The following is an 11,829-nucleotide window of genomic DNA, read 5'->3' on the forward strand; positions in this document are numbered from 1 at the left end:
TTGTCCTGTATGTCGGGTGTAATTCTCGGTATCTGTTCTTATTCTGTATGTATGGACTCTGCACAGTACTACTTCTCTTGTCCTGTATGTCGGGTGTAATTCTCGGTATCTGTTCTTATTCTGTATGTATGGACTCTGCTCAGTACTACTTCTCTTGTCCTGTATGTCGGGTGTAATTCTCGGTATCTCTTCTTATTCTGTATGTATGGACTCTGCACAGTACTACTTCTCTTGTCCTGTATGTCGGGTGTAATTCTCGGTATCTCTTCTTATTCTGTATGTATGGACTCTGCACAGTACTACTTCTCTTGTCCTGTATGTCGGGTGTAATTCTCGGTATCTGTTCTTATTCTGTATGTATGGACTCTGCACAGTACCACTTCTCTTGTCCTGTATGTCGAGTGTAATTCTCGGTATCTCTTCTTATTCTGTATGTATGGACTCTGCACAGTACTACTTCTCTTGTCCTGTATGTCGGGTGTAATTCTCGGTATCTCTTCTTATTCTGTATGTATGGACTCTGCACAGTACCACTTCTCTTGTCCTGTATGTCGGGTGTAATTCTCGGTATCTGTTCTTATTCTGTATGTATGGACTCTGCACAGTACTACTTCTCTTGTCCTGTATGTCGGGTGTAATTCTCGGTATCTGTTCTTATTCTGTATGTATGGACTCTGCTCAGTACTACTTCTCTTGTCCTGTATGTCGGGTGTAATTCTCGGTATCTCTTCTTATTCTGTATGTATGGACTCTGCACAGTACTACTTCTCTTGTCCTGTATGTCGGGTGTAATTCTCGGTATCTCTTCTTATTCTGTATGTATGGACTCTGCACAGTACCACTTCTCTTGTCCTGTATGTCGAGTGTAATTCTCGGTATCTCTTCTTATTCTGTATGTATGGACTCTGCACAGTACTACTTCTCTTGTCCTGTATGTCGGGTGTAATTCTCGGTATCTCTTCTTATTCTGTATGTATGGACTCTGCACAGTACTACTTCTCTTGTCCTGTATGTCGGGTGTAATTCTCGGTATCTCTTCTTATTCTGTATGTATGGACTCTGCACAGTACTACTTCTCTTGTCCTGTATGTCGGATGTAATTCTCGGTATCTGTTCTTATTCTGTATGTATGGACTCTGCACAGTACTACTTCTCTTGTCCTGTATGTCGGGTGTAATTCTCAGTATCTGTTCTTATTCTGTATGTATGGACTCTGCACAGTACTACTTCTCTTGTCCTGTATGTCGGGTGTAATTCTCGGTATCTCTTCTTATTCTGTATGTATGGACTCTGCACAGTACCACTTCTCTTGTCCTGTATGTCGGGTGTAATTCTCGGTATCTCTTCTTATTCTGTATGTATGGACTCTGCACAGTACCACTTCTCTTGTCCTGTATGTCGGGTGTAATTCTCGGTATCTGTTCTTATTCTGTATGTATGGACTCTGCACAGTACCACTTCTCTTGTCCTGTATGTCGGATGTAATTCTCGGTATCTCTTCTTATTCTGTATGTATGGACTCTGCACAGTACTACTTCTCTTGTCCTGTATGTCGGGTGTAATTCTCGGTATCTGTCCTTATTCTGTATGTATGGACTCTGCACAGTACTACTTCTCTTGTCCTGTATGTCGGGTGTAATTCTCGGTATCTCTTCTTATTCTGTATGTATGGACTCTGCACAGTACTACTTCTCTTGTCCTGTATGTCGGGTGTAATTCTCAGTATCTGTTCTTATTCTGTATGTATGGACTCTGCACAGTACTACTTCTCTTGTCCTGTATGTCGGGTGTAATTCTCGGTATCTCTTCTTACTCTGTATGTATGGACTCTGCACAGTACTACTTCTCTTGTCCTGTATGTCGGGTGTAATTCTCGGTATCTGTTCTTATTCTGTATGTATGGACTCTGCACAGTACCACTTCTCTTGTCCTGTATGTCGGATGTAATTCTCGGTATCTGTTCTTATTCTGTATGTATGGACTCTGCACAGTACTACTTCTCTTGTCCTGTATGTCGGGTGTAATTCTCGGTATCTCTTCTTATTCTGTATGTATGGACTCTGCACAGTACTACTTCTCTTGTCCTGTATGTCGGGTGTAATTCTCGGTATCTCTTCTTATTCTGTATGTATGGACTCTGCACAGTACTACTTCTCTTGTCCTGTATGTCGGATGTAATTCTCGGTATCTGTTCTTATTCTGTATGTATGGACTCTGCACAGTACTACTTCTCTTGTCCTGTATGTCGGATGTAATTCTCGGTATCTGTTCTTATTCTGTATGTATGGACTCTGCACAGTACTACTTCTCTTGTCCTGTATGTCGGATGTAATTCTCGGTATCTGTTCTTATTCTGTATGTATGGACTCTGCACAGTACTACTTCTCTTGTCCTGTATGTCGGATGTAATTCTCGGTATCTGTTCTTATTCTGTATGTATGGACTCTGCACAGTACTACTTCTCTTGTCCTGTATGTCGGATGTAATTCTCGGTATCTGTTCTTATTCTGTATGTATGGACTCTGCACAGTACTACTTCTCTTGTCCTGTATGTCGGATGTAATTCTCGGTATCTGTTCTTATTCTGTATGTATGGACTCTGCACAGTACTACTTCTCTTGTCCTGTATGTCGGGTGTAATTCTCGGTATCTCTTCTTATTCTGTATGTATGGACTCTGCACAGTACTACTTCTCTTGTCCTGTATGTCGGGTGTAATTCTCGGTATCTCTTCTTATTCTGTATGTATGGACTCTGCACAGTACCACTTCTCTTGTCCTGTATGTCGGGTGTAATTCTCGGTATCTCTTCTTATTCTGTATGTATGGACTCTGCACAGTACCACTTCTCTTGTCCTGTATGTCGGGTGTAATTCTCGGTATCTGTTCTTATTCTGTATGTATGGACTCTGCACAGTACTACTTCTCTTGTCCTGTATGTCGGGTGTAATTCTCGGTATCTGTTCTTATTCTGTATGTATGGACTCTGCTCAGTACTACTTCTCTTGTCCTGTATGTCGGGTGTAATTCTCGGTATCTGTTCTTATTCTGTATGTATGGACTCTGCTCAGTACTACTTCTCTTGTCCTGTATGTCGGGTGTAATTCTCGGTATCTCTTCTTATTCTGTATGTATGGACTCTGCACAGTACCACTTCTCTTGTCCTGTATGTCGGGTGTAATTCTCGGTATCTCTTCTTATTCTGTATGTATGGACTCTGCACAGTACCACTTCTCTTGTCCTGTATGTCGGGTGTAATTCTCGGTATCTGTTCTTATTCTGTATGTATGGACTCTGCACAGTACCACTTCTCTTGTCCTGTATGTCGGGTGTAATTCTCGGTATCTGTTCTTATTCTGTATGTATGGACTCTGCACAGTACCACTTCTCTTGTCCTGTATGTCGGGTGTAATTCTCGGTATCTCTTCTTATTCTGTATGTATGGACTCTGCACAGTACTACTTCTCTTGTCCTGTATGTCGGGTGTAATTCTCGGTATCTCTTCTTATTCTGTATGTATGGACTCTGCACAGTACCACTTCTCTTGTCCTGTATGTCGGGTGTAATTCTCGGTATCTGTTCTTATTCTGTATGTATGGACTCTGCACAGTACTACTTCTCTTGTCCTGTATGTCGGGTGTAATTCTCGGTATCTGTTCTTATTCTGTATGTATGGACTCTGCTCAGTACTACTTCTCTTGTCCTGTATGTCGGGTGTAATTCTCGGTATCTCTTCTTATTCTGTATGTATGGACTCTGCACAGTACTACTTCTCTTGTCCTGTATGTCGGGTGTAATTCTCGGTATCTCTTCTTATTCTGTATGTATGGACTCTGCACAGTACTACTTCTCTTGTCCTGTATGTCGGGTGTAATTCTCGGTATCTGTTCTTATTCTGTATGTATGGACTCTGCACAGTACTACTTCTCTTGTCCTGTATGTCGAGTGTAATTCTCGGTATCTCTTCTTATTCTGTATGTATGGACTCTGCACAGTACTTCTTCTCTTGTCCTGTATGTCGGGTGTAATTCTCGGTATCTCTTCTTATTCTGTATGTATGGACTCTGCACAGTACTACTTCTCTTGTCCTGTATGTCGGGTGTAATTCTCGGTATCTCTTCTTATTCTGTATGTATGGACTCTGCACAGTACTACTTCTCTTGTCCTGTATGTCGGGTGTCATTCTCGGTATCTCTTCTTATTCTGTATGTATGGACTCTGCACAGTACTTCTTCTCTTGTCCTGTATGTCGGGTGTAATTCTCGGTATCTGTCCTTATTCTGTATGTATGGACTCTGCACAGTACCACTTCTCTTGTATGTCGGGTGTAATTCTCGGTATCTCTTCTTATTCTGTATGTATGGACTCTGCACAGTACTACTTCTCTTGTCCTGCATGTCGGGTGTAATTCTCGGTATCTGTTCTTATTCTGTATGTATGGACTCTGCACAGTACCACTTCTCTTGTATGTCGGGTGTAATTCTCGGTATCTCTTCTTATTCTGTATGTATGGACTCTGCACAGTACCACTTCTCTTGTCCTGTATGTCGGGTGTAATTCTCGGTATCTGTTCTTATTCTGTATGTATGGACTCTGCACAGTACCACTTCTCTTGTATGTCGGGTGTAATTCTCGGTATCTCTTCTTATTCTGTATGTATGGACTCTGCACAGTACCACTTCTCTTGTCCTGTATGTCGGGTGTAATTCTCGGTATCTGTTCTTATTCTGTATGTATGGACTCTGCACAGTACTACTTCTCTTGTCCTGTATGTCGGGTGTAATTCTCGGTATCTCTTCTTATTCTGTATGTATGGACTCTGCACAGTACCACTTCTCTTGTCCTGTATGTCGGGTGTAATTCTCGGTATCTGTCCTTATTCTGTATGTATGGACTCTGCACAGTACCACTTCTCTTGTCCTGTATGTCGGGTGTAATTCTCGGTATCTCTTCTTATTCTGTATGTATGGACTCTGCACAGTACCACTTCTCTTGTCCTGTATGTCGGGTGTCATTCTCGGTATCTCTTCTTATTCTGTATGTATGGACTCTGCACAGTACAACTTCTCTTGTCCTGTATGTCGGGTGTCATTCTCGGTATCTCTTCTTATTCTGTATGTATGGACTCTGCACAGTACCACTTCTCTTGTCCTGCATGTCGGGTGTAATTCTCGGTATCTCTTCTTATTCTGTATGTATGGACTCTGCACAGTACCACTTCTCTTGTATGTCGGGTGTAATTCTCGGTATCTCTTCTTATTCTGTATGTATGGACTCTGCACAGTACCACTTCTCTTGTCCTGTATGTCGGGTGTAATTCTCGGTATCTGTCCTTATTCTGTATGTATGGACTCTGCACAGTACTACTTCTCTTGTCCTGCATGTCGGGTGTAATTCTCGGTATCTCTTCTTATTCTGTATGTATGGACTCTGCACAGTACTACTTCTCTTGTCCTGCATGTCGGGTGTAATTCTCGGTATCTGTTCTTATTCTGTATGTATGGACTCTGCACAGTACTACTTCTCTTGTCCTGTATGTCGGATGTAATTCTCGGTATCTGTTCTTATTCTGTATGTATGGACTCTGCACAGTACTACTTCTCTTGTCCTGTATGTCGGGTGTAATTCTCGGTATCTCTTCTTATTCTGTATGTATGGACTCTGCACAGTACTACTTCTCTTGTCCTGTATGTCGGGTGTAATTCTCGGTATCTCTTCTTATTCTGTATGTATGGACTCTGCACAGTACCACTTCTCTTGTCCTGTATGTCGGGTGTAATTCTCGGTATCTCTTCTTATTCTGTATGTATGGACTCTGCACAGTACCACTTCTCTTGTCCTGTATGTCGGGTGTAATTCTCGGTATCTGTTCTTATTCTGTATGTATGGACTCTGCACAGTACTACTTCTCTTGTCCTGTATGTCGGGTGTAATTCTCGGTATCTGTTCTTATTCTGTATGTATGGACTCTGCTCAGTACTACTTCTCTTGTCCTGTATGTCGGGTGTAATTCTCGGTATCTGTTCTTATTCTGTATGTATGGACTCTGCTCAGTACTACTTCTCTTGTCCTGTATGTCGGGTGTAATTCTCGGTATCTCTTCTTATTCTGTATGTATGGACTCTGCACAGTACCACTTCTCTTGTCCTGTATGTCGGGTGTAATTCTCGGTATCTCTTCTTATTCTGTATGTATGGACTCTGCACAGTACCACTTCTCTTGTCCTGTATGTCGGGTGTAATTCTCGGTATCTGTTCTTATTCTGTATGTATGGACTCTGCACAGTACCACTTCTCTTGTCCTGTATGTCGGGTGTAATTCTCGGTATCTGTTCTTATTCTGTATGTATGGACTCTGCACAGTACCACTTCTCTTGTCCTGTATGTCGGGTGTAATTCTCGGTATCTCTTCTTATTCTGTATGTATGGACTCTGCACAGTACTACTTCTCTTGTCCTGTATGTCGGGTGTAATTCTCGGTATCTCTTCTTATTCTGTATGTATGGACTCTGCACAGTACCACTTCTCTTGTCCTGTATGTCGGGTGTAATTCTCGGTATCTGTTCTTATTCTGTATGTATGGACTCTGCACAGTACTACTTCTCTTGTCCTGTATGTCGGGTGTAATTCTCGGTATCTGTTCTTATTCTGTATGTATGGACTCTGCTCAGTACTACTTCTCTTGTCCTGTATGTCGGGTGTAATTCTCGGTATCTCTTCTTATTCTGTATGTATGGACTCTGCACAGTACTACTTCTCTTGTCCTGTATGTCGGGTGTAATTCTCGGTATCTCTTCTTATTCTGTATGTATGGACTCTGCACAGTACTACTTCTCTTGTCCTGTATGTCGGGTGTAATTCTCGGTATCTGTTCTTATTCTGTATGTATGGACTCTGCACAGTACTACTTCTCTTGTCCTGTATGTCGAGTGTAATTCTCGGTATCTCTTCTTATTCTGTATGTATGGACTCTGCACAGTACTTCTTCTCTTGTCCTGTATGTCGGGTGTAATTCTCGGTATCTCTTCTTATTCTGTATGTATGGACTCTGCACAGTACTACTTCTCTTGTCCTGTATGTCGGGTGTAATTCTCGGTATCTCTTCTTATTCTGTATGTATGGACTCTGCACAGTACTACTTCTCTTGTCCTGTATGTCGGGTGTCATTCTCGGTATCTCTTCTTATTCTGTATGTATGGACTCTGCACAGTACTTCTTCTCTTGTCCTGTATGTCGGGTGTAATTCTCGGTATCTGTCCTTATTCTGTATGTATGGACTCTGCACAGTACCACTTCTCTTGTATGTCGGGTGTAATTCTCGGTATCTCTTCTTATTCTGTATGTATGGACTCTGCACAGTACTACTTCTCTTGTCCTGCATGTCGGGTGTAATTCTCGGTATCTGTTCTTATTCTGTATGTATGGACTCTGCACAGTACCACTTCTCTTGTATGTCGGGTGTAATTCTCGGTATCTCTTCTTATTCTGTATGTATGGACTCTGCACAGTACCACTTCTCTTGTCCTGTATGTCGGGTGTAATTCTCGGTATCTGTTCTTATTCTGTATGTATGGACTCTGCACAGTACCACTTCTCTTGTATGTCGGGTGTAATTCTCGGTATCTCTTCTTATTCTGTATGTATGGACTCTGCACAGTACCACTTCTCTTGTCCTGTATGTCGGGTGTAATTCTCGGTATCTGTTCTTATTCTGTATGTATGGACTCTGCACAGTACTACTTCTCTTGTCCTGTATGTCGGGTGTAATTCTCGGTATCTCTTCTTATTCTGTATGTATGGACTCTGCACAGTACCACTTCTCTTGTCCTGTATGTCGGGTGTAATTCTCGGTATCTGTCCTTATTCTGTATGTATGGACTCTGCACAGTACCACTTCTCTTGTCCTGTATGTCGGGTGTAATTCTCGGTATCTCTTCTTATTCTGTATGTATGGACTCTGCACAGTACCACTTCTCTTGTCCTGTATGTCGGGTGTCATTCTCGGTATCTCTTCTTATTCTGTATGTATGGACTCTGCACAGTACAACTTCTCTTGTCCTGTATGTCGGGTGTCATTCTCGGTATCTCTTCTTATTCTGTATGTATGGACTCTGCACAGTACCACTTCTCTTGTCCTGCATGTCGGGTGTAATTCTCGGTATCTCTTCTTATTCTGTATGTATGGACTCTGCACAGTACCACTTCTCTTGTATGTCGGGTGTAATTCTCGGTATCTCTTCTTATTCTGTATGTATGGACTCTGCACAGTACCACTTCTCTTGTCCTGTATGTCGGGTGTAATTCTCGGTATCTGTCCTTATTCTGTATGTATGGACTCTGCACAGTACTACTTCTCTTGTCCTGCATGTCGGGTGTAATTCTCGGTATCTCTTCTTATTCTGTATGTATGGACTCTGCACAGTACTACTTCTCTTGTCCTGCATGTCGGGTGTAATTCTCGGTATCTGTTCTTATTCTGTATGTATGGACTCTGCACAGTACCACTTCTCTTGTATGTCGGGTGTAATTCTCGGTATCTCTTCTTATTCTGTATGTATGGACTCTGCACAGTACCACTTCTCTTGTCCTGTATGTCGGGTGTAATTCTCGGTATCTGTTCTTATTCTGTATGTATGGACTCTGCACAGTACCACTTCTCTTGTATGTCGGGTGTAATTCTCGGTATCTCTTCTTATTCTGTATGTATGGACTCTGCACAGTACCACTTCTCTTGTCCTGTATGTCGGGTGTAATTCTCGGTATCTGTTCTTATTCTGTATGTATGGACTCTGCACAGTACTACTTCTCTTGTCCTGTATGTCGGGTGTAATTCTCGGTATCTCTTCTTATTCTGTATGTATGGACTCTGCACAGTACCACTTCTCTTGTCCTGCATGTCGGGTGTAATTCTCGGTATCTCTTCTTATTCTGTATGTATGGACTCTGCACAGTACCACTTCTCTTGTCCTGTATGTCGGGTGTCATTCTCGGTATCTCTTCTTATTCTGTATGTATGGACTCTGCACAGTACCACTTCTCTTGTCCTGCATGTCGGGTGTAATTCTCGGTATCTCTTCTTATTCTGTATGTATGGACTCTGCACAGTACCACTTCTCTTGTATGTCGGGTGTAATTCTCGGTATCTCTTCTTATTCTGTATGTATGGACTCTGCACAGTACTACTTCTCTTGTCCTGTATGTCGGGTGTAATTCTCGGTATCTCCTCTTATTCTGTATGTATGGACTCTGCACAGTACTACTTCTCTTGTCCTGTATGTCGGGTGTAATTCTCGGTATCTCTTCTTATTCTGTATGTATGGACTCTGCACAGTACTACTTCTCTTGTCCTGTATGTCGGGTGTAATTCTCGGTATCTGTTCTTATTCTGTATGTATGGACTCTGCACAGTACCACTTCTCTTGTCCTGTATGTCGGATGTAATTCTCGGTATCTCTTCTTATTCTGTATGTATGGACTCTGCACAGTACTACTTCTCTTGTCCTGTATGTCGGGTGTAATTCTCGGTATCTCTTCTTATTCTGTATGTATGGACTCTGCACAGTACTACTTCTCTTGTCCTGTATGTCGGGTGTAATTCTCGGTATCTCTTCTTACTCTGTATGTATGGACTCTGCACAGTACTACTTCTCTTGTCCTGTATGTCGGGTGTAATTCTCGGTATCTGTTCTTATTCTGTATGTATGGACTCTGCACAGTACCACTTCTCTTGTCCTGTATGTCGGATGTAATTCTCGGTATCTCTTCTTATTCTGTATGTATGGACTCTGCACAGTACTACTTCTCTTGTCCTGTATGTCGGGTGTAATTCTCGGTATCTCTTCTTATTCTGTATGTATGGACTCTGCACAGTACTACTTCTCTTGTCCTGTATGTCGGGTGTAATTCTCGGTATCTCTTCTTATTCTGTATGTATGGACTCTGCACAGTACTACTTCTCTTGTCCTGTATGTCGGATGTAATTCTCGGTATCTGTTCTTATTCTGTATGTATGGACTCTGCACAGTACTACTTCTCTTGTCCTGTATGTCGGATGTAATTCTCGGTATCTGTTCTTATTCTGTATGTATGGACTCTGCACAGTACTACTTCTCTTGTCCTGTATGTCGGATGTAATTCTCGGTATCTGTTCTTATTCTGTATGTATGGACTCTGCACAGTACTACTTCTCTTGTCCTGTATGTCGGATGTAATTCTCGGTATCTGTTCTTATTCTGTATGTATGGACTCTGCACAGTACTACTTCTCTTGTCCTGTATGTCGGATGTAATTCTCGGTATCTGTTCTTATTCTGTATGTATGGACTCTGCACAGTACTACTTCTCTTGTCCTGTATGTCGGATGTAATTCTCGGTATCTCTTCTTATTCTGTATGTATGGACTCTGCACAGTACTACTTCTCTTGTCCTGTATGTCGGGTGTAATTCTCGGTATCTGTTCTTATTCTGTATGTATGGACTCTGCACAGTACTACTTCTCTTGTCCTGTATGTCGGGTGTAATTCTCGGTATCTCTTCTTATTCTGTATGTATGGACTCTGCACAGTACTACTTCTCTTGTCCTGTATGTCGGGTGTAATTCTCGGTATCTCTTCTTATTCTGTATGTATGGACTCTGCACAGTACCACTTCTCTTGTCCTGTATGTCGGGTGTAATTCTCGGTATCTGTTCTTATTCTGTATGTATGGACTCTGCACAGTACTACTTCTCTTGTCCTGTATGTCGGGTGTAATTCTCGGTATCTGTTCTTATTCTGTATGTATGGACTCTGCTCAGTACTACTTCTCTTGTCCTGTATGTCGGGTGTAATTCTCGGTATCTCTTCTTATTCTGTATGTATGGACTCTGCACAGTACTACTTCTCTTGTCCTGTATGTCGGGTGTAATTCTCGGTATCTCTTCTTATTCTGTATGTATGGACTCTGCACAGTACTACTTCTCTTGTCCTGTATGTCGGGTGTAATTCTCGGTATCTGTTCTTATTCTGTATGTATGGACTCTGCACAGTACCACTTCTCTTGTCCTGTATGTCGAGTGTAATTCTCGGTATCTCTTCTTATTCTGTATGTATGGACTCTGCACAGTACTACTTCTCTTGTCCTGTATGTCGGGTGTAATTCTCGGTATCTCTTCTTATTCTGTATGTATGGACTCTGCACAGTACCACTTCTCTTGTCCTGTATGTCGGGTGTAATTCTCAGTATCTGTTCTTATTCTGTATGTATGGACTCTGCACAGTACCACTTCTCTTGTCCTGTATGTCGGGTGTAATTCTCGGTATCTGTTCTTATTCTGTATGTATGGACTCTGCACAGTACTACTTCTCTTGTCCTGTATGTCGGGTGTAATTCTCGGTATCTGTTCTTATTCTGTATGTATGGACTCTGCTCAGTACTACTTCTCTTGTCCTGTATGTCGGGTGTAATTCTCGGTATCTCTTCTTATTCTGTATGTATGGACTCTGCACAGTACTACTTCTCTTGTCCTGTATGTCGGGTGTAATTCTCGGTATCTCTTCTTATTCTGTATGTATGGACTCTGCACAGTACTACTTCTCTTGTCCTGTATGTCGGGTGTAATTCTCGGTATCTGTTCTTATTCTGTATGTATGGACTCTGCACAGTACCACTTCTCTTGTCCTGTATGTCGAGTGTAATTCTCGGTATCTCTTCTTATTCTGTATGTATGGACTCTGCACAGTACTACTTCTCTTGTCCTGTATGTCGGGTGTAATTCTCGGTATCTCTTCTTATTCTGTATGTATGGACTCTGCACAGTACTACTTCTCTTGTCCTGTATGTCGGGTGTAATTCT

This window comes from Lithobates pipiens, unplaced genomic scaffold, assembly GCF_037356315.1.
Source record: "Lithobates pipiens isolate NorthernLeopardFrog02 unplaced genomic scaffold, aLitPip1_a1.2 Scaffold_22, whole genome shotgun sequence".
Classification (NCBI taxonomy): Eukaryota; Metazoa; Chordata; class Amphibia; order Anura; family Ranidae; genus Lithobates; species Lithobates pipiens.